The sequence below is a fragment of the Meleagris gallopavo genome, chromosome 6 (assembly GCF_905368555.1).
Source record: "Meleagris gallopavo chromosome 6, MGAL_WU_HG_1.1, whole genome shotgun sequence".
NCBI lineage: Eukaryota > Metazoa > Chordata > Aves > Galliformes > Phasianidae > Meleagris > Meleagris gallopavo.
The window spans coordinates 30,188,461-30,211,972 of NC_139409.1; the positions used below are offsets into that span (position 1 = coordinate 30,188,461).

A 23,512-nucleotide genomic window follows, 5' to 3' on the forward strand; every position below is an offset into this window, starting at 1 on the left:
ATATACAAGCAGTAAAAAGCACTGGAAAAGATGCAGAACTAATTTCTCCTTTAAAATCTTCCCAAAATATATGGAGTCTTTAGATAATTTTTTTAGAAAAAATGGTTTGACTGATGCTTGGGTAATCAAATTTTAATTTTCTAGCCAGTCTAATCTGACATTAGTGAATCAAGTTTTTACTAGGATTAAGTAGTATTAAATTCAAATGTTTTGGCCGAATAACTTTTTACCCTACTTTCCTGTCTCCTGTTGATTCCTTCTGTCTTCAGGTTGGATAAGCAAATACTGCTTTCAATTTACTTTGTACCTTAGTTCATTCTTTGAAGTGCTTCCAAATTCATGTTAACTTGGCATGCTACTTTAACATAACTAAATGGCCTTTCTGCACTTGAAATGGAGAGGTTTGAGGAAATCTGCTGTGCTTCAGAGTGAGATCGTGAGCTGATGTAAACTGTCATAGCTCCTTTAATGAGAAATCAACCTCAGAAAGTTTTTAGATATTCCTTTGTTTTAAGAGGGACTGCTTAGCTAATGATTGCCATTTTAGCAGCAACCATGACCAAAGCAGTGGAGCACAAAGGCATAATACATCCCATTGCAAACAGAAGCTGATGAAAGGAGCTCCTAGGTAACTGATAATGAAGGTTATGTATTCTCCGTGCAGGAAATTTCTTAAATAAACCAAATAAGTGAACACAGCATCACAGGCACTTTCCATGCAAGTATAACACCAACTAACTATACTGTAGCATAAAACATGGGAGTTCATGAAGATTTAAGGATTTGTTATTATATATTAGTATCATTCCTTCAAATTTTAAGTCAATATTGTAAAGCATCTGCCATTCCTTTAAAGAAATATTAATAGATGAACAAAACAAAAAATGGACTCTGGTTATCTGCAGGTCATTCTTGTCTCCGCTGTTCTTCAGCCAAGTTCCTCCTGTTAAGTGCTCTCCCAGAAGTCACTCACCACTATATGTGAAGGACTGCACGGCAATTCAGGACCAACTGCATTGTTTTTGCTTTCCATTGTGTTTACAATGTCTTTCTGGTGAACTGTGACAGAAGAATGATTTTGTTCTGTCATGTTCAGCTCAGAATGATAACTTCTTATATTTTTATGTTTACGGACACTGATGCTTCAATCCTGTACAGTGATTTCAAGTAGTGATCACTCACAGAATTCACTACAATGCCTGCAACTTTGGTTTTGGCCAGGAAGTTTGTAACAACCAGGTTGTTGTTTAAATGGGAAAAGGCATCCACATCAGATTACACAAATGAATAATTTAAATTAAGTATCAGCTCAAAATTGAGAGCTTAAAAGCTGAACTTGTTGAAGTACAGCTATTCCCTCCATTGCCATGTTCTTTCCAGAATTTAGAGGTTAACATATTTTTTCTTACCTATCATATAACTTTTAATCTGCAGTATTTCCTACCAGCTCCCATTTTGTACATATCCACATAACTTTAATTGAGGTATCTGCTTGAGTGGGTGTGGGTGTTGGGTTTTATTTAGCATTCTTCAAGACATATGACTCATCAACTCTTTTGGTGCCTCTAAGCACCAAAAATTTCAGAATGGCAGGTTCTGGTGCAAACTTAGATTGGTATCTAAAATTCGGTCATGAGTGATACTATAGTCTGGAAAATTGCCACAGGGTAAATTTGCATAAACAGGCACAGTGGGATTTAGTTCAATGGATTTCCTTATTGTTGTAATGCAGTATTTAAATAATGTAACGAGAACAAAAGATTATAAATGTGGACATAAGATTTGGCTATAGTTAAGCATCAAGAACAACCATTCCTAATTTAGGAATAAAAAGCAATGATATATATGCACTTTAGTTGAAAGAAGAAAGTCTTCCCTAAGATACTGAGATAATTAAGATTTTGGCCACGAAGTGCTTTCAGAACTTTCATGTGCCCATAACTTTTGTGCTTTTTTTTCTCCCTTTGTGGCAGAAAATTAGGATGATTACAGACAGACAGCCTTTTTTTTTCAAATCTTATCATCTACCTACAACAATTATAAGGTTTTTATTTCTGTCTTGTCCTCTAGCGCATCTTCCTTTTTCACCTGCACAGTATCTGTCCTTTTAGCTGACTAGATGAAATGTGTTTGGGAGCATTTGTTATCTTTCTTGAACTGTCCTGACAAACTCACTGTTGAGGTACACAAAGGATTTATTTCACTGTTCGAAGAATCTGAGATGATAACGCAGTGCCCCTTTTGTTCTAATGGAAGCTGTTTGCAGTGATATGTTTGTTTATACTGCTTTGTCTAAGAATCAAAAACATCTATGGAAAGTCAGAACTGCAGTGGAGCTAAGACATAGGGTATTCAGGTGTCACTATGCAAGTGCCACTCCCACTGCCTACAAGAACTCTTGAACACATTGCCCATTAAAAAAAAAATCAAGGCAAGTTCAAAACCATATATTTACATTTGACTTTTTTCTATCTGACTTAAAAGACATTAATATGCAGCATACTAAAGTGTAAATACATTTTAAAAAAATCACAATGTTAGCATATACTGGATGCATTTACTCTCCTTTATTCTTGATACTCAAGTCACAAGAAAAGTCATCTTCTTTGCAAGACCAATAGTAAGCGTAATGCACAACACTATTGTTTGTAAAGAATGAATCTCAGTTGCATAAGATCTGTATCAAATTCTCTCCTGTGCTGTAAGGTTTATAACCATCATCCTTCATAAAAGTTTCAAAACCACCTTTGTTTCAAATCCCTTACATCAATGAAACCAAGAATTGCTCTGAAGTTATGCTGCTCACTAAGGCTGTCAGCCATGGTCTCTAGGACTTGCTGAGAAGTTTTCCTAGAAGTCCACCTATTTCTGCACTTTCACTTAGTGCAGAACATTTATATGATTTTATAAATGGCAGAAGTTTATGACATAGGAAGGGAGAGGAGATGGTTTGGTTCCAACCCTGTTATAATCAATTCTTAGTGGGTTCTACAGGTTCATATTTCTACATGCAAAATAGAAGCTGAGGTATCTGAGCAGCTGGAAGTCAAATTTTCATGAAGTTTGGATCTTTCTTTGAGGATCCAGGAAATACTTCATTAAATGACAAAAATTGGGGATCAAATCATACTAAAATACAATATTTTAATAAAACCTAATAAGCAAGCAAGCTGTTTATATCGTGTTTTCTTATGCCACATACAAAGAAAACAGTGTGAATGGTCTGGTATGTAAAGGAGAGAAGTGATCAACCATTAAAAAAAAAATTAAATACACGTAGATATCTGTGCACTGTCAAAAGGAGGTGAACAAACAGGCAGGCTATGCGCATAGAAACACTCATTTCAGCAGAAGGAGGCTGAGCGTGTCTGCTTGGTTCTGTGCTTCACCAAGTGTTCAGCAATTCCTTTCCCCTTATATCCCTACCACTTTTGTTCCACAGAGGGCTCTTCTTACTGTCACGTATGCTATGACCTGCCCGGGGTAGTGACCAAAAGCATCTTTGCTGTTCTTGCCTCTTAATATAGAACTGTATAAGTTTTTATTAGGTAATATTTCATCTCATGAAAGAACAATAAAGCGTATCATCTAAATATTTTATTAAGGAACAAGATATAAAGAGAAAAAGAAGTAACTGCTCAAATCTGAAGCATCTCTAGATCATTGAAATCCATCATGTCTAACTTAGTGCCATGCAAAGTCAATCTGTTGCATTGTCCTTCTGTTTTCTTCTCAGAGTTCTATGCTGCTGTAGTTAGTGATCTTTTTGTTTTCTCACAAAATCTTTAGAGTTTAATTCTAAACAGTTCACAGTTTAAACAGTGTTTAAACTATACGTGCTTCTCTGTTTTAAATTGTTCCTTTTGAAGCAAAAGATAACAAAAATATTAAATTTTAAAAATGCATCAAATTAGGGAAAAGTTACCTTGCCATTTAGGAATTCTAAATGCAACCATTTGATGATCTATAGTAGAGAAGAATGCAAGTTTTGTTGCAAATATACAGGAAAAAAATATCATTTTTTGAGAAAAAGATACATTTAACTATGAAGTCCACTGAGAAGTTTATTGATTTAACAAGGACTGCATGTATTGTTTTTGCAAAGATGGTAGCTGCTTGGCTTCCTTCAGTTGTATCTTAACTTTCAAAGAAGCGAGGCTGTCTACAGATTTGGGTAATTAGAACTCAAATGACCTGATACTAAAAGTCTCTCTTTTGAAAATTATAGCGGTCTCCTTTTAATTTACTTAGAGCCACACACTATCATTTGGAGAGCCAGAAGTAGTATTTATCAGATGACAGTGCAAATCAGGAGTGATCTATTAAGCACGCTGCCTTTTTAAAGTATAATGCTTTCTCTGAAGTGTACTTGGTGTTGGTTATTTCACATTGCTCTCAGAGCCACTTCCTCATGTTCATGTAAATGATCTTTGTAATTTTGTTTCTTATTGAAATCTATGCACTTTATCTGCTGTTATCAGACTGTGCACTCTTGAACTGATTTGAACTTCCTTTATCTGTGTTGTGCAAGTCGAGTTTGGACGTAGTTTCATTCAAAAATTTCTATTGTCTTCAGAATTTTTGGTGAAAATACAGTATGCTCATTTCATTGATCAGAATATTTTGAAATAGTGGAGGAGTTTGTTGTTGTAGTAGACTTTTAATTTGGTTTGTTGTTGTTTTAAAGTTTTTAAATGATGTCCTAATTTGATACTTTCATGGCCATTTGCATTCCAAAATTTCCAAAAAGGCAGAAATATTCATTCTTTTATTGAGGATAAGCCTGAAAAGTTGACCTTTTTTTTGGTGTCACTGGTTTTAATCAAGCTACATTTGCTATCAGGTACGATAAGCAGAAGGTAACTACTACAGAAATTTATAGTTGTCAGTGTAGTTGCCTGTATGAATCCAACTGCTGCCAGTTCACTATCATCTGTAAGCTCCAGGTACGATTTTAAGTGTCATATTATAAAAATCTTGATTAATTCATAAGATCATTATAATTTACCTATCTCTGCAATAGTTAAGAAAGCAAAGGAGAAAACACATCATCTGAAACAGTACAGGTTCAAAATCCTGAAGTACTTATAGCTAAATAGAAAGAGAGAGATGATACTGAGAATCCACTGAATTTCACAGCAGTTGCAGTCTTGTGGTCCTTCACCTGGCAGATGTGCCCTTGGGGCTCAGAGCCAGACATGAAACTGCTGTGGAACTGCACCAAGGATGAAGCTAAAAATGAAGTATTTTCTGTGACACTTGGGTGACTGATTTTCACCAGGGTGTACTGTCATTTAACACTCCATTTAATCTTATCTGTTGTCTTGTGATAAGGAATCTTTCTTTTTCTCTTTTCATTTTCAGAGACATTTTGTAGAATTTGCTTTGAACTTGTCTTTTTCAGATTCCCAAACTACCATCTATACAAGATAGTTTTCTTCCAGTTTCAGCAGCATGCTTTTAATCTCTCAGTACTGAAGAATATTCCAGCCATCATACAGGTAGCCATATGCCTTCACAAGCCAATGGTCCAAAACTTCTCACTGACTGCTATTAAATTCCACTGTGCCTTCAACCTGAGAGACCTCCCCACTGTCTTCCAGACTATATCATGGGTTGATTTTCTACCTCATGACACTCTAGCATTGCTCCTTATTATTTATTGATGCAAATCCCACTGGACCATTCTGAAGAAAAATGTGCAGAGATAATCCATGCCCCCAGGTGACTATGCTTGGATAGATGGAATGGATATATAAAGCTAAGGCAGAAAATATATTTAATGTCAGGTCCCCTCTTAACACTGCTCAGTGTACCACGGTTTGCATGATGAACTGGTCAACTTCACCATATCTGCACCCAACCTGGCATGGAATGTTTTAAAGAAAGAAGTTTGGACTCACAGATTTGAAAGTGCTAAATTGTTTGTGATAAACTTTGTCTCATTTTTTCAATCAATACTGCAAAACAGGCCTAGTGAACATGTAAGATCCTGACTGATGCTTCCCTGTGCGCTGTGCTGCACCAAGGCTACAGACCATGAGTCACCTCGTGCTAGTCCATAAAGAGCAGACGTTTGTTTTAATTATACTTTTGCAGACTCAGCTGGCTGTAGAACTTGCTAATTTAAAGAGAAATTCTGGTTCATGTTGAAGGTGGCATAGTTTCAAGCACAATGTATATTTGGTATCTAAGCAGCACAATTAATGTTTTTGAGGAGAGAATTTGGCTAATATTCTACAGACTGTCATTTTGGTACCAAATGAGAATGCTGAAAAAATAAACACTGTGTTAAATTTTTAGCTACAGCTACAGCTGTGGCTACAGCAACCCAATGAGAGCCAGCAGCTTTGACTGCATGAATCAATACATGTCTGTGGGGACAAACTAGTCAAAAATGAAGACTGTAATTTCCTTCGTAAAACAATGATGGACACGATGCTCAAATATTTTAATATATGTTAATAGCTTGAAAATATTTTACATAATGTCAGTAAGTTGAAATCTTTGTAGCAAAAGATCTTATTTAATGGAACCATGAGTAGCAGTAGAACACCAGCATTTTATCTTCAGCCCCCACTATAAGCACCTTCCTTGATGAGGAAAAGCAGGCGCTGAGTAAGTGATGAAGAGAAATCAAGGAAGTTTTCCCTTCTTTTTACCCTTTCTAACTCTTTGCAGCAGTGGTAGCTTCTTGCCTGGGTATAATGTTTAACTAATAGGAATGTCAAGTATTTCTGTTGTGATGTTGTTAGTAACTTAGAGGAAACACCTGGGCCTTCACTAGAAAAGGGAGGCAGCAACCTGTCTGTGGATATGATTCTTCAAGTTCATCACTGTCCATGTGGAAACACATTGCAGTTTTCATTTTCTCCATTTCCAAATAGTGTACTTCCAACAACAAGAGGGTACTTTTATTTTTCTTGGAAAATTGTTCCTTTTGTACCAGACTTCCTTGAATAGTTCAACTTGAGAACTAAGAGTATTTGTGTATAGATTTACAAAAAAGGAATTAAGCTATTTTTCAGTTAATTTTAAATTGCAGTCTCTCTTTGGATTTCAGAGCGTGTTAGGGAGAAAATTTTTTTTTTTTTTTTTTAACTGCAAGCATTGTTCCTAGTCCAGAAAAAGTATCCATTATCAACTATTAGATATGGAATGTGCTACAAATTGCAAGGCATACTTAAGATGCAGGTTTCATTTTGGGCTTTCTGCTCTTTGGATCTGAGAGATAATACACCTGTCTGATTTTCAGTGAGGAGACACTGTAGATATAAGCCAGGGTGCAAGTATGTTCCTTTGCCTTAATGTTCTCAGTTAAGCCTTGACACACATGCCTCCTTTTCTTGTCCTATGTAATGAAATATAGTACCTCTCAGTCACTGTATCAGACATGCTACAAGAAAAAGGAAATTATGTGTTACACAGTTGTTATGGCATATATAGTTTCTTCTGGAATTAGTGTGCTGGTGCCAACACCAAGGAGGTATCAACTTATGTGGACCGCATTACTGTTTCTACTTGCCCTTCTAAAGCTCTTCGCTTGAAAGTATGCTTATTTTTCATCAGACAAAGAAGCAGAAACATGAACTAAAATAAACATACTGAATTAATGTATGTTTAATTTTTAAAAAAAGAAAATAGTTTTCTTAAGAGTCAAAAAAAAAAAAAAGGAAGAAGAAGGAAGTGCAATATTTGAATTTTTTCAACAACAAAAAATGGAGACTGTAAAACACCGTCTTCATTTCACAATCTTTTTTTTTCCCTTGCTTTCCCTTGCCTGTGAAAAAGAAGTGAGAAAAACAGAATAAGGATAGAAATGAGGGCATCAGAACAGGAAAATTAAAAGAATTGATAGAATGGGGAAGAGCAAATGCTGCCCTTTTCTACAGACCAGTGGAAGGATTGCAAGTATTGTGGGCTATACTTGAAGAGTCCCTAGAAATCTACTGTGAAATGCATGCTTGAATGAACATATCTATATTTAAGAGTTTTATGTAGCATATGTAAGTGGAATATCTATTAACATTCTCCAGGCAACAAGTAATTAATAATGATGTTATAAATGTTTGCATGAAATTATTGTTTCTGCTCTTTAGAGGTTATTGCAGTGCTGACTCATAACACTCTTAATATATGGGTCATGGGAGGGCACCATGCAGCAATATTCCTGGTAAACATGTTTAGTTTGTGCCATTATGGAAGAGTAGATTGTGTTGCTATGACCAAAGCTAAGCTCCATTTTGTTTCTTTTGGAAACATTTAACCCTTTTTCTGCTACACAGATATTAACAACACTTGTTAGTTGAAAAGATAACCTATAATTTTGCAGTCTGCCTTATTTGCATTGAAATATTTCTCTACAATAATAGGCCCTCATAAGAAAATATTTCTCTCTTCTTTCCAAGAAAGGAAAATTGCTTTTAAAATTAGTTTAATTCAAAATAAGAACAAGTAAGAAAATACCTTAAACGTCTTCATTGTTCCTCCTTTTCATTACTTATAATTCTCTTTCAACATATATAGTCCTTCTAGTTATGAGTAATATCAATGATTTCCAGAAAGACAGAGAGGCCCATGCAGAACTATGCATTGTTAAAGCAGTTTCTATTATTTGCAGTGTCAAATCATTTAACATGGAAGCTTTTCTTACTGAGTTGGACTAGAATTTCAGTGTCGTTGTTTTTCACTTTGCACATATTCAGGCAGGAGCTATATAAGAGAAGGCATGCTTGACAAAGCAGTCTATTGTAGAAGTTTCTATCCAAGAGGATTAAAAAAGAGCTTAAATTACAAAGATAATCTTATGGATCTTTCATAGGGACTGTAGATCTTGTTCTGCTGATTTAGAGGTTAATGTGATAATCATCAGCAATGCAGACAGAAGCCTTCTCGAGTATCACTAATTTTGCCTGAAAATGTTGGTAAGCCATTATCATCTCCTCTGAAGTCTAGTGACCGAGAGTAGTATCCCAGTTTGGCAAACAAAGTGGCAGGGTGTCTTAGCCTTACATTTTGGCAGACCCTGAAGAAAGAATGTGAAAGTAAATCCTGTAAAGTTGATTTTGTTGTTGTTGTTGTTTTCCCCCCAGCTTTTATAATTTATTTTTATCGATCCATTGTGTAATCATCAATAAGGCTGACAAAGCTCTATAGTGAAGTCAAAGAGGACTGTATTTCATAACATTTAGGTTGAACAGGTTTCTACCTTTTTATTACATTCATCCAAATTAGATACACTATCCTTATATATTTATTTATTTATTTAAGAAAGTTAAGAATGTTTTTTCAGGAATTATTTTTTTTCTGTGGCATGAGATATTTCAGAGAATGAAATAGCTTTTTGTTTTTTTTTTCAAGCAGATGTGGTATTCTCATGTGCTCCTAGAATGCAGTCAACCTTCATTCAAATTAACTAAGCTTTTGTTTTGAGTCACGTCAGCATCTGTCAGGATCTTGGAATGATGTTTTAGGGCTGCTCAACATAAAGAATGAGCAGCCAAACATCTCTGCTCATTGTAAAGCATTACAGTTACCATCAATGTTTTGAAGGAGAGCAACTTTTCTTTCTATTTGCTCATTTATTGGAAAGAAATAGAATGCTGACATGGAGATAATGTATGTTGGGATGTCAGGAGTTCACTGGCACAAAAATATTTGTGGTTAAAAGAATCGGAGAAAGTTCATTACAAGGGTTGCTAAAGACTACATCACATTACTGCTTTTTGTCACTGAGTGCCAGACCAGTTCTATACCGGGAGCCTTTAAGGGTTAGGTACTTCTGGTTGCAGCAGGTGGTAGTGATAAACAAGTCTTGTCAAGGCTGGCAGCACGCATCTCTTCCCCGGTGGTCTTACAAATTATATGGAAGAAAGACTGTGGAAGCCAGAACCTTGAGGTAAACTAATAGATATTATTCAAGTCTGTTGAGTGTTAAATACTTCAAGAATGCAGTGTTTTGTTGCTGCACAGACTTGATAAAATCAGAGGTGAGACAGTATAGTTTCCAGTAATAATCCCTATGGTTCATGGGATTTTCAGATGTACCTTGTATTTTCTTTTTCTCTGTAAAATGTCTGGTCAAAAGTATTTTGCTGTCTGTTTGCTTCACAGAAATTTTAGTGTTTCTTCATTTTCTCCAATACAGATAGCAGACACTTCAAACACTACCAAGATGTATTTGAAATTCTGAAGTTAGTGATCTGCTACCAATTGCTGCACATCATTGCACAAGTCTTGATTTAGTGGAATAAAATTGTTATGGGTGAACCAAGTTGCAAAATTTTGCCCTTGCTGCATGTTAGTCACTTAGTGAAACCGCTCATATGCAAAGATAAGGAAGATAGTTGAATGAGGTGCTCTATTCAGCTTACAGACTTCCTGGCTTTGTAAGGTTGAGCCCTACCTTGGAAGCAAATGTAGAAGGAGCAAAATATTTCCTTCACTTTGTGTATACAAAGAGCAAAGCTTCTAGATCTCAAACAGAATAATGGCTGTTATCATGGCTAAACTAGGTTCAGGGTTGTCCTCAAAACTGCCTGTTAGCCTGGAGCTGTGATTAAGCCACAACAATGTATGTAGTCTGAGACATCAGCTTTATGTCCTGGAAAAATGGAGATTTATTCGCTGTCTTACACAGTCTCTCACTTGTGTCACTCTCCTTCCCAGGGCAAATGAGATTCAGTGCAAAGCGTAAGCACAAGTGGTCATTCCCCGCCTTGCTGTTGCTGAGTGGAAAATTTCCAGTCCTCTGCTAACAAACCTGAGAGTTTGTTTTCTGCTAGGTCATGTGGCAATTCATTCATATCAGCCAGCACTGACCTTATTCTGTATTTCAAGTGTAATCACAATCCAGCACAACAGATTTTTTTTCTTTTTTTTTCTTTCTTCCCCTGAAACTCAATGCCAGAAAACATTCCATGTTTATTCAGCTGCTAGCACAATGGTTCTGTGTCCCTCTCTGGTGCATCTATGAATGTTGATAGCAGTAGTAGCAGCATACTGTGCTCAGTCTTTAAGTGAAATTACATAGGAGAGCTTTCTTTTTTTTTTTTTTAAATAAGTATTTCAAAGCTAACAAAGTAGACTTTTAAGACAGTAGAGCTGCAATATCCAACTTTTAATACACTCATGGAGAGATTTCATTCATTATAGAATCACAGAATCATAGGCATTGAAAAGGAACTCTGGAGATCATCTAATTCAAGGTAACCCTCACACGGGACCTATTTTTATCATCAGCACTTGGTCATGTCAAAACCTCGGTGCTCATCATTAAATACAGAAAACAGAGGCGTGCTGTCTTTCCCTTCGGATGTTATGCAGCAAATTAGCAATATGTAAACAAATTGAAAAATATAAGAAGTCAGCAGCGTGTTGCTATTCACTAATGTACATTTCATACTTTCTCTGTATCAACATTTTAACAGAATATGAATGATTGCCTCCTTTCTGTTCAGGTAGATATTGCCAGTATGTGCATCAAGACTGGTGCCAAGAACATACCCACAGTGTTTTTTCTGACAGATGCCCAAGTTCCGGATGAACGCTTTCTTGTGCTGATTAATGACTTGTTGGCATCAGGTGATTAGACCAACACATTTCTTGAAAGATCTTCTCCAATGACAAATGATCTGTGGTTTCAGTGAACTTTAAAGAGATTATTTCTCTTTCAGGTATTTGTAGGGGAAGCCTTTGGAGAAGCCAAATAAAACCAGCCAGCTTGAGCATTGAGTCTAACTTGCTTAACAAAACACAGAGGAGACAAATTGCTAAGGCTTATCATGCATGAGTGCATTGATTTGGTGGAGATATGAATCTCTTTCACTTAGTATGTTTTCTTTGATATGATTTCACTGACATCAAGATTTTCCTTGTGACTGTACAGGTGTAAAAGAGAATAATGCAGTTGCACCCATCTTGAAAATATGAGAATCTGGATTCCAATTGTGGGGATCTGGAGAAAGGAGAGAAAAAAGACAGGGGTGGGGAGAATAATAATAATAATAATAATAAACCAGAAAAACAGGATAAATACCATGCTATGCAACTGGGGAGCATATTGAATGTATTTTAAAAATATTATTTCTATTTGTAACCAGACAAAACATCTGGGAAGAGAAGAACTGCTTTTCTGTGGGATATATCATGTCTGTGAATTACCTATTGGCAAATATTTTTGCCTTCTAAAAACAATATTGTTTCTTCTCCCTTAAAAAAAGAATTGTTCTCTTTAAGTAAGTGAAAAGGTGTTGGGAATAAGAGAGATGCTGCTTTGTTACTTGACTGACTATCAGAACAATTCTCTTGTTGTGTACCAAAACTTCATCATGCTAAATACTACATAGATTTTTTTTTTTCTCTGAGTGTACTCTGTAAGGCTTCTCCTAACTGCCCTTTTGTCTTTTCTCAGATCTTCCTGATCTGTTCACTGATGAAGATGTGGAGGGTAAAGTTGCAGGAGTCAGAAAAGAAGTCTCTGACCTGGACTTGGTGGATACAACAGAAAGCTGATGGAGGTGGTTCTTCAGTGGAGTGCAGTAGTTGTTAAAAGTAAGGTATGCCTTGGGGAAGAGAGGCAGTAGTGAATTGGTTAAAAGAACAATATATCACAGTCATCTCACAACCCTTCATATGTTGGCACATCTCTCCTGAAAGACAGTCCTAGTTCTCAGCCTCTCTTTGTAGCAGGGGTGCTTCGTCATCTTCATGAAACTTTTCTGGACTCTCTCCAGTATGTCTCTTCTCTCTTGTAGTGATCAGCTCAGAACTGAGCATGGTACTTCAGGTAGTATGACTTCACCAGTGCTGAGCAGAGGTGAAGGACCACTTTCCTCAGCCTACTGGCAACACTTTGCCTGGCAACTAAGGATTAACCTTCTTTGTTGCAAAAGCACATTGCTGGCTCATATTCAAACTGCTATCCTCTAGGACTCTCAGGTCTTCTGCAGACTTGATCCAAGCTGGCAGCCCCCAGCATGGCCTGGTGCATGGATCTGTTCTGCAGATGATGGATTTTGTAATTCCTATTGAACTTTGTGAGGTTATAGTAGTTATCATGAGGCTAAAAACATTATAGCATACCACTTTCTCATTTTTTTCCTCTCAGATTTTCCTCATTTCTTTCCTGCTTCAGTTTTGCTGATATTCCTTCCTATCTCTAATTCTGTTGCCATCATTTCTGACCCTCTACAAATTTCCTCTGTAACCCAAAGTCCAGTGGAGTCTTATACAGGATTTAGTCTTACATATTGATTTTACTTTTCTGGACTTCAGTGACATGATCAATAGCAGTGCTTACCTTCAGTATATCTCTTTCTAATCAGTGCTATTTGTCTCTGTTTTGTGGATGTTACATTTTTTAGGACAAGGTGTGTAGCATTTCTTTAAGTTCTTAATCCTCTTTTCTTTCCCTTTTCCTTTTGTGTTTTCCCTATTCCTCCTACTTTTTTTTTTCTTTTTTTTTTTTTCTTTTTCTTTTTAAGGGCTTTTTGAAAACGAGCTTTCAAACACCTTCACCTTTTACCTTGCAACAATTTCAGCAGTCCCCTACTGTGCAAATTAATGCTTCTGGAGACAAGAACAGGAAATATCTACTGACGTTGCAGGGAAGAAAAGTAGAGATGCTATAGTACTAAAGAAGATATAAAATTTCATGAGTTAACACACTGGCAGATATCTCTATGGACTTTTAGTTAGTGTCAAGCAACATCCTGCCTTCTACTTTCCCTAAATTTGAAGAATGAAAGACTAATGAAATGTGAAAAGGAACAAAAGAAGGAATTTAGACAGTTTCAGTATACTGAGGCTTAGTGAAGTAATATGTTCTCATTTTACCATTTCATTCTAAAAAGTCAGGATTCTGTGCTAAGCCACATTACCATTTTACTCACCCTTCGTCTTATCAATGCTTACAAATATCTCATGAATAGGAGTCAAGCTGATGGGGCCAGGCTCTTTTCAAGGATGCTCAGTCAGACTACAAGGGCCAATGGGCACAAACTAAAACATAGGAAATTCCATACAAATATGAGGAAAAATATGTTTTCTTTGAGACTGACGGAGCTCTGGAACAGGCTGCCCAGAGAGGCTGCGGAGTCTCCTTCTCTGGAGATATTCAAAACCTGTCTAGATGACTTCCTGTACAATCTACTGTAAGGAACCTTCTTTAGTAGGGAGGTTAGATTAGATGACCTTCAGAGGTCCCTTCCATCCACTACAATTCTGTGTTTCTATACCCTGCAGTTCTCTTTATGATGAAGAACACAGCTCAAGAACACAGACAACACACTGCCATTATTTAGACCACTGCAGTTTTGTGCAGCTTTTTCTTTGATTGTCTTCAGTCTGGAAGTTGCAATCAATTCTACTATTAGTATACTGAGAACATGTAATTTATGAAGGTATACATTTATGTCAGTGTAAGATGGAAGCATGTCAGTTGAAGACAGAGGACTGCACCATTATAACACAGGGGTCTGCAGTTGAGGTTTGTGCGTGGATGTATATGTATCTGAGAATTTCAAAAGCTTTGGTGATGAACAGTTAAATAAATTAAAAAGCAAGAATGTGCTTAAGCAAACAACTCTGATGGATGAGCACTCTAAATGGTAATGTACTGATAGAGATAAGATATGCCATTGCATAGGCTAAAAAATTTCTAGAGCTCACTCTTATTTGATGGAGATCCAGAAGTTTTTAAATATCCTACATGTCTGTGCAGTAACCACTCTTAAATACTCTGGAAGTTGCCAAAATCTCGTAGAAAATAAAAGGCAGAATAAGCAACTTCTTCTCAAAGGCATAGGTATGAGACAGGACAGTTGATCCTCATGAAGATCCTGAACTGCTGTCTTTTGATCTCCACTTGATATTAATTCTTTTGATTCTAGCAACTTTTCAACTTTTTCCCAAAATAGGGAATACCTGGCCTGAAATACCTTGGAGCTCACAGGTCCTACAGAAACGTACCCCTTAAGTGTAAATTTCCTAACAATATTATAAATACATACAGCTTTTCTTCTGAACAGCGTCTCTGTTACTCAGTCCCTGTGTAGCCAGTATTCTTAACAAGCTGCCAGTCTCTACTGCAAATGCTTTTTCCTGTTTATTGAACAGGTTTCCTCATTGTCTGCTTTTCTCACTTTTTTAAGTTTACGGTCCCTAGATGATATCTGTTGTGAAGTCCCAGCAATAAGAATTATATCTGCTGCTGTTTTGTCAAGAGACATCTTTTTTCCATTGCCTTTCCAGTAAGCAGACTGGGCTGAAATACTTTAGCCATCACATCCATGACATCTCCATATACAAGGAGAACATTCTTCTCCTTGCATGGTCCTGTCAGTGTTTAGTTTCCTCTCCATTTTCTGAGGGACTCCAGCTTCAAATTTCAGTTAGAGTCAATATCATTTGGCAGGTGCCCTGCATCACTACAAGTATCATCTATGATATTTTACTAATAGTTTTCTTTAAAATAATTATCTCCATTTCCAAATCCTCTTTCATCAGGACGTATTAGCCTTTTCTTGTGCTCTGTTTTGTAAATTGTGCAGCCCCATCACAGCAGGGCTGTTGGCCAGTTGTCACAGTTGCTTCTTCAAGAGAATAAATGCACATGCCTTTCAGCTTGAATGCCTTAATCCCAGCTAGAGAACTTCTGACTCTGTGTTTGGCTAATATTACCTGGTTTTGATTCATGAGGATATGAGTGTACAAGAGGTGGTATCATCTATCACTTACCGACTGCACCTCTTGACTAATCTTTGAAGTCAACAACCAATGCCAGCAAGGAGGCGCATGGATCAAGGAGAGACACACAAATACTTCTCCCCAACTAAATGAAGTCTCAGGTTATTAGACAGTGAAGAATGTCCCAGGATTCTTAAGTTTTGTAGTGCAAAACCTAGCTTCTTCTGTAGTTGTCAGGCTCTTATGGAGTTCTCTGTGGAAAGCTCCAGGGTTTTTTTAATTTGAATGTCAGCCATCTTTTTTTGAGTAATGTAAGACTACATCTATGTTAGTGTATTTGAAGCCTGTTTTACAATCCTCAGGACGTGCTGTAGTGTGACATGACTGGCATCCACTTGACTTAGCTTTTCCCTTGCTCTGCTCATTAAATCTGTTTCTTTAAAATAAAATAATGGATTTATCTGGGAGAACTTTATTTTACTGAGAAACACTCACTGCTTATATCTTGGTTGCCTGCATGAAAATTATTTGCTTATTATGTTTACCAGCTTTTGCTAGATGCTTCATCTGTTTCTCTCCTGCCTGTCTTCAGTCATCAGTCTGTTCACACTCTGTTCCTTACTAATTTTTTATGGAAGATAAGCGTCAAGATCTTTTGTGTCCTGTGGTAACCCACATGAGATCTACTAGTACTGTGCTGAACTAGCATGGGATTAGAATAAAGATTAGAACACATTTCTATAATGTACTCTTTAAAAAAGTCCAAATATTTTTGGAACAGTGGCTGAAAGCAAGGAGGAAATAGATGGATTCTGGGTATGATTTTGTAAATCTAGCATTTAGATGCTAGGAGAAAGTTAGAGAGTGAACAGTCTGAAGATGTCAACATTATCTTTCAGGGATCCACAGTTTACATAAACTTATGTAGGTCCTTATAGATACTAGGTCTTTTAAGTCCCACCAAATAATGTCAGAGAAGGCACCTTCTTTCTGAAAGCTCAACACAAGACTGACGTAAATAAGGCTTGAATCATTCCATACAAAGAATTCTGTACAATATTTACGAAGGATAAAATACTACTGAGGGCACAAGACAAAAATACTGATTTCTGTTTGGCAAATGGTGCCAGATTTTGATTTGGACACTTCTTGCATTCCCTTGCTTAGAGAGTTAAGTCCAAATATGACTAATATGAGCCTTGTAGGAACATGAAAAAGGTGCAACTTCCAGCAGGACTATGGTTTGCAGACTTGAAGGTGTAGGATAGATTCAGTTTGGCACCAATGCTGTAACAAGGACACTTGTAAGAAGCACACTAAAGGGATGTCAGATATCTCTAGGCTTTCCATTACTATTGCTACCATATCAAGGGTGATATGTTTATATGAGGAGGTGGCTGCTAGAGGGATAAGAGGAGAAAATGAGGTGCCACAAACATCAACATTTTTTGCTATGTGTCTGATAATATAACTTTAGAACTTTATCAGAAAGCAAGGTGACATGAATGAGAGGGAGAATATCTAGTTGCAGAATGTGTGGTGTAAAAGAGAAGAAACTTCTGAGAAGTGTCCAAGGTGTTCAACAATCTTGAAATACACACAACATATTCTTCACCTACGTTACTTCTCTATTTCAGACTTTTGAAATGGAGACTCTCTATTCTTGAATCTTTTTGATTGCTGCTTCCTTGTTTGTCCTTATTTTTCATCGCATGATGAGACCTTGCTGTAAATTCCGAGATCTTTCTATGGTCTTTCTTCAGTTTTAGCACAGTTGTCATCATTTTGCTTGAATGATTTCTACATGGATATTTCTGCCACTTCCCTTATTTTTTTGGAAAAAAAAAATAAATGCAAATAAAGTCTTCTCTGTACATTAGGCCACCTTGCTGATTGACAGATATTTGTGCTGTCCCTGTACAAGCTGGACTCCATTGTCTTTTTGCACAGACCAGTGGCTACATTTCTGCTGGCACTCTTGAAGACAGCGTGGGACATTCTTCTTTCAAGTGTGAGAACATGTACTGCTGCTTGTAATTCTTGCAAGAGTCAAAGGTCACAAATGATTTAAAACCATTGGTTTCTCTTGCTGATTTGTTCTCAGGTACTTTATAGGCAGTTTGCAAGTCACCTGTGGTTAGAAGAACTTTAGGCTGTAGAAGATTTAGAGAGGTATTTTAAGCTGTTTCATAATAAAATACATCAGCAGGGGGACCAGAATTACTACAGCAATTCAAAACGCTGTTTTAACAAGAAATAGTCATCCATATCTTGTTCCATAAGACAGATTAAAAATGTACTATGAGAAGCTATGGGAAGCTGATAAGTATGTTGGAAATGGAATAGGTTCTAGTGAATACCCTCCATTTAGAAATGTAAAGAAGTAAATGGACTAAATAAAAAGTGGAACATGCAGTTAGTTCACAGTGCAGTCTAAAGCACAGACTTGGGGAATCTAATTTATTAAATACTTATTGTTCACCAACCAGGAAAGATTTCAATAAATTCTTCCCTATTTTATGCCCCACTTAATATTTCAGTCTGCAGCATCTTGGTGTCTGTCAGAACTTGGAAAATCATTATTTCTGTTTGTCTTTCTTGCTTTCTCTCTGTCTTTTATCATTGTTCCTCTCTTCTACCTTTCTTCTCTTCTATTTGCACCACAACTCCCAAGAGAAATGGACTGCTTCTGTTTTTCTTGCTGTTACAGTTGACCTTCTAAAAATGGTGCCAATAATCTGAAGCTTTCGGTTGTCTCAAAATCCCATCCAGTTTGCATTGTCATGAAGAAAAAATTTTTGTGTGATACAGACTGACATGGCTGTAACCAAAGGACATTTATTGATTGATTCCGATCTCAGCCTTGCCAAGGAGGATGTGGGGATTCTGAGATTCTGGTGGATGAAAAGATAGGCACTAGCCAAAAGAGCATTCTTGCAACCCAGAAGGCCAATTGTCTTGGGCTGCACCAAAGAAGGAGTGGTCAACATGGAGAGGGAGGTGATTGTTCCCCTTTTGCCTTGGGTGATCTTCTCTAGTGCTTGATTTAGTGGCTGGCAATTCTGTCCATGGCAGGAGATTGCAACATGATGATCTGTAAGGTCCATTTGTAACCCAAGCCATTCTATGATAAGTCTTGTAAGCCAAAAGGATACCTCATTTAATGAGAAGTACATAGGAAAGAACACAGCTCTGTCTTAAGATTTGAATGTCTCTCATTTTGCTAATTAAACAAAAGCAAACACCAGGACTAAAACATGCGTTAAAAGCATTAAGTAGGTCCATGGATATCAACAGATAGATGGAGTAATCCTTCCTTCCCAAATGTGAATTGCTTTGGATAGGCCTAGTAATACCAGTGGCCAAATACAGATTTATTTTTCTTTGACTATTTTAGCCTGGTTTGGGCTTTCCCCTTTTTTAAAAATACTTCTAAACATTCATGTAGAAACCAAAATCTGAATCTTATTTCATTTACATTCTTTTGACAGAGTTGCATTGTGTATTAAAATGGCTGAAAGTGGCTTGAATAGATTAAGAAACCCGAGAGCTGGTTTGGTGTCACAGGGACTAGGCGAATGTGTGCTTCATTTCTTTGCAGCTGCTTTCTTTCTTACAGTTATTGAAGTGAGAAAACTGCTAGTCACGTGGGGAGAGGAAGCAGAAGTGGTGAGTATGCAGTGTATGTACAGAAAGAGAGTAAAACATATTTGCCCAAGGTACCATTCTAGCTGACTAAGTTTTGTAGCTGCCAAATTGGTTTGGAGCCTCAGCTGTGAGCTGGCTCACCCTGGCGTGGGTTCATGGTTCACTGCATGCTTTTCTTTGCTGGTCTCCATCACTATGTAGCTTTCCCTCCTTCCCTCCCTGCAGATATTCTGTTTCTGCCCGGACTCATGCTAGCAGCTTGGGTTGTAAGTTCCCAGCATCTCTAACTGTGTGTTATTGACAAACTCTATCTGTGGTTGCAGGACGCCCCGTGCTGGGCAGTGGGAGGCTCACTGGGGGCACCAGAGGGAGATCAGTACAGAGCCTTTAGCTTGTTAGTCCTGTAAGGAAGCAACAGAGATATCTGAAAGACTGGTAACTGAATAAGCTGAAAATGGAACAATGTTCTTTAAAGTCCTTCTTGCATACTTGTTTTCAATGTTGTTCAAGCTCTCCCCTGCTAAAAGCTGCACTTTATGAGCATACCACTCCAGTTCCTTTGGAGGAGTGGTTGCTTTGGTTGAATTGATGATGTTTGTGGTCTTTTCCAACCTTAATGATTCTGTGATTCTAATTTAGGGAGGTCAACATAGTACTCGCAGGGAAGGGATCAGAAAAAGGAAAATGTGCTGTAATTCATAGTACCACTGTCTTTGCAGAGTCCTTCCATCCTGAGCTGTTTAGGAATACCATAGGTACAGAATTCATTTTCCCTTCTCAACACAGTTGAATGTATTCACTCACACTGCAAGCAGGGAGGCTGAAATTTTGCAGTACGCACTCCAAGCTAACTAAAGAAAAGCTATCAGTTAAAATTTCCCCTGTGGCATGACAAATGCGTTTAGAACTTTGCTGCCTGGATAATTATTCGCTCTCTGGCTCTGGTCGGGGCGGGGGATAGAGCCAAGAGCCCTCCCGGCGGGCGGGCACTGCGGCTGACCGGGGCCGTCAGCTCGCGGCGCGCTGCTGCCCCCTATAGGGAAGGTTGGGAAGTGCAGCTCTGCTGCGCCTCGGCGCTCCGCTCCTGCAGCACCGCCCGCGGTATTCCAGCAGCACGCGGTTACGTCTGCTGGAATATTTGGGGGGGCTTGTTCTTTTTCAACGTGTTGCCAACTTACATATTCCCGTTTATTTTTAAAGAAAATAACAGGACTATGCGGACATAAAGAGAATAGACATTTGTTTTAACTTAAATTCTTTTTTTTTTTAATCAGATTCTTAATTAATATTATATCTTGCTCCTTTGAAAGTACATCTGATTTAGGCTTTTCAAATGGAAGTTATAATTTGCTTTAAGGATTGTCTTCCTGTGTGATTGCTTTGTAGCTGTTTAGAAGAATTCCTAAATTTTTGGCACTGGAACAGTTTGCCCATAGCAGTCAGTGGTGGATCCCCCATCCCTGGAGATATCTGAGGTCAGCCCAGATGGGGCTCTGAGCAACGTGATCTGGCTGTCAGATGTCCCTGTTCACTGCAGGTGAGTTAAGTAAAGGTGATGCCTTTAGTGGTCCCTTCCAACTCAAATAATTCTATGATTCTAGAATTCAGATAGATAGTAAAGAACAGAACACTTTGCTGCTTGTGAGTGAAAGTTCATGCAGCATCGACACAGGCAGGGCAGTGCCTGAATTAAGCAACAGACGGGATATGAAAAAGCTGAAGAGGAGACAGGATGGATTGGAAAGCGATGAGAAAAGTGGACCCAGAGCAGAGACATAGCATAGGAAGGTGTGGAAACATGAGAAACTGTGACAGTTTTGTAAGAGAAGAGATTTAAAACTGGACTAGAAAAGTAGGAGAAGTACCTGGAGTTCTGACACATAGTATAACTGCTGGCATTGTGAAGAGCAGTGAAAGATCTGTTATTGAAATATTTTGTCATAATTAACTCTTCGCTTTCCTGTTTCACTATTTAGGAAGTGTACTGAATGTTTCTGCTTGTTACATATTACTTTTAATATTCTATACAAATATGTCATTATATCTACATGATGGTGAACAGGAAATGGAACATTTCTGAGTTTAAATGCTAAAGGAAATCTAGGAAAAAAATCAGAGTGATTGAGAACTGGGGAGGAAGCCACGAGTTCCCTATTTATTTTTAAGCCAGCTCCAGGTGTTTTTCTGTAGGATGCAATTCGTCTTGGGGGAGGAAGGTGAGCTGCAGTGCCAGTGTGTGCTATGAAGGAGAGTTTGAGCATTCCATCTGCATTGTGTGGAATTTCCTTTTCCCACAGAAATCCCCACTTATTCCTGGCCGATGTGGGGGTGAAGGGCAAGAGGGGCAGTGAGTTCAGACACAGTCAGAGGGAAACTGAGAGCATCAGAAATGTAATTGGTTTGGATGCCTTTGATTGGATGTCACCTTGGCAGGAAGAAAAAAAAAAGAAAGAAAGAAAGAAAGAAAGAAAGAAAGAAAGAAAGAAAGAAAGAAAGAAAGAAAGAAAGAAAGAAAGAAAGAAAGAAAGAAAGAAAGAAAGAAAGAAAGAAAGAAAGAAAGAAAGAAAGAAAGAAAGAAAGAAAGAAAGAAAGAAAGAAAGAAAGAAAGAAAGAAAGAAAGAAAGAAAGAAAGAAAGAAAGAAAGAGGAAAAGAGCCCTCTTCTGTCTCAATACTCAAACTGCTGAACTTGGATACACAAAGATCACAAGCAAAGAACACTGTGCAGCAATACCAAAATCTGTATTCTGAGCTGAATGAACATCCAAAAATGCCTTTGTAGCTCAGTTGGTATAAAATATCATCTAAAGTATTTTAAACTAGTTTAAAATTATTTTAAAATCATGTCTGTCTCTACATTCAGTGGTGAAAAATCGCCCTTACTTTCTACTGGTTTCATGTATCACCATAGCACATGGTAAAGGAATTGAATTAATTAATCTATCTCTTTTAAAATAGCTCAAAGTACATCTCTGACATATGGTTTTCATATTTATTTTGCTACTGCTGTCTTGTATGCTGCTCCTTCAAGACATGGCGCTAAACATCATATACAAGTAAGCATACCAAGGATAAATTAATTATGATTTTAGCAAAATACAAAGTATTTTACAACAATGATATGGAAAAGAAGACAGAAATAACTTTTTTTTGGCCTTCTCCTCTTGCCTTTTATACTCCCCCCACATATTCAAGTTCAGAGATGCACCCAGTCTTGCTTGATTTATCAATTTGGTCAGGACAGATTTACACCTCAAGGAAAGCAACAAGGAGGACTCAGGCAAAGCTCCTGTCTAAGTTCTCCTTGTAACATGCACTGTTGTTTTTGGATGCTTAATGTCAGTCAGCCAAAGTCTAAAATAGAGAGACTGCATCTCAAACAAACAAAAAGCATTGCCCATATATGTTCTTTCACATTTGAAGTAGGCTTATTGCTCACTCGTCTTTAGGACTATTGAATCTGAATTGTGACAATCTATTCTTCACTACTGGTTTCAATCTACTTTATGCTTTCTAGTGAATGGCAGTTAAATCAGATTTTGTTACTGTATCAACTCATTTTGTTCGATATTTTTTGTAATAAGGCTAAATTAGCAAGAATACTTTCCTTTGCCTAAAACCCTGAATAGGCATATACTGAAAAATACAATGTAGCATTAAAAAAAAAAAAAAAAACAACAACAAAAACCTGGAGATAAATGAATGGCAGAATAAATAATTTATGCTAATGAAATTACTGCAATTAGTAGTTCCACAATGACCCTTTTAAAAGCCACAGCTGTTAATGTCAGGAAGTGCTGTCACCGTTGACCTTATCATAAGAGAAAGTGACAAATTGGAAATGCAGGGAAGACCAATCATCAAAGAGGTCTGTTCGGGAACGATTAGTGTTTTCTGAAAAACAGCGTGAATTACAACCAGCTGCTCTCTGGCTCGGCGTGTCTCCCATGCTGTGCCATTTTGTTAAGCTCGGTAACAGTAGTTATTTTGCCCCATTGAGACAAGTTGTCTCGGGCCACTTCCAGCTCTACCGGAACCCACTTCTTCCCTCTCTGATTTACAAATGAAATTGTTGTTAGAGGGCTTTTCAGGGCTGCTGGGTAGAGACCTCTCATAAGGATCATGTGTGAGAAGGCTATCTTTGCCTAGGAAGATCCGTATGGCAGGGTGTGTGTGTCG

General features: G+C 37.5%; 1 pseudogene; it reads left to right on the forward strand.

Annotated features, from left to right (window-relative positions):
- Positions 1 to 23,512, forward strand: part of LOC146544120 (dynein beta chain, ciliary-like) — a 92,888-nt pseudogene that overhangs the window by 20,654 nt on the left and 48,722 nt on the right.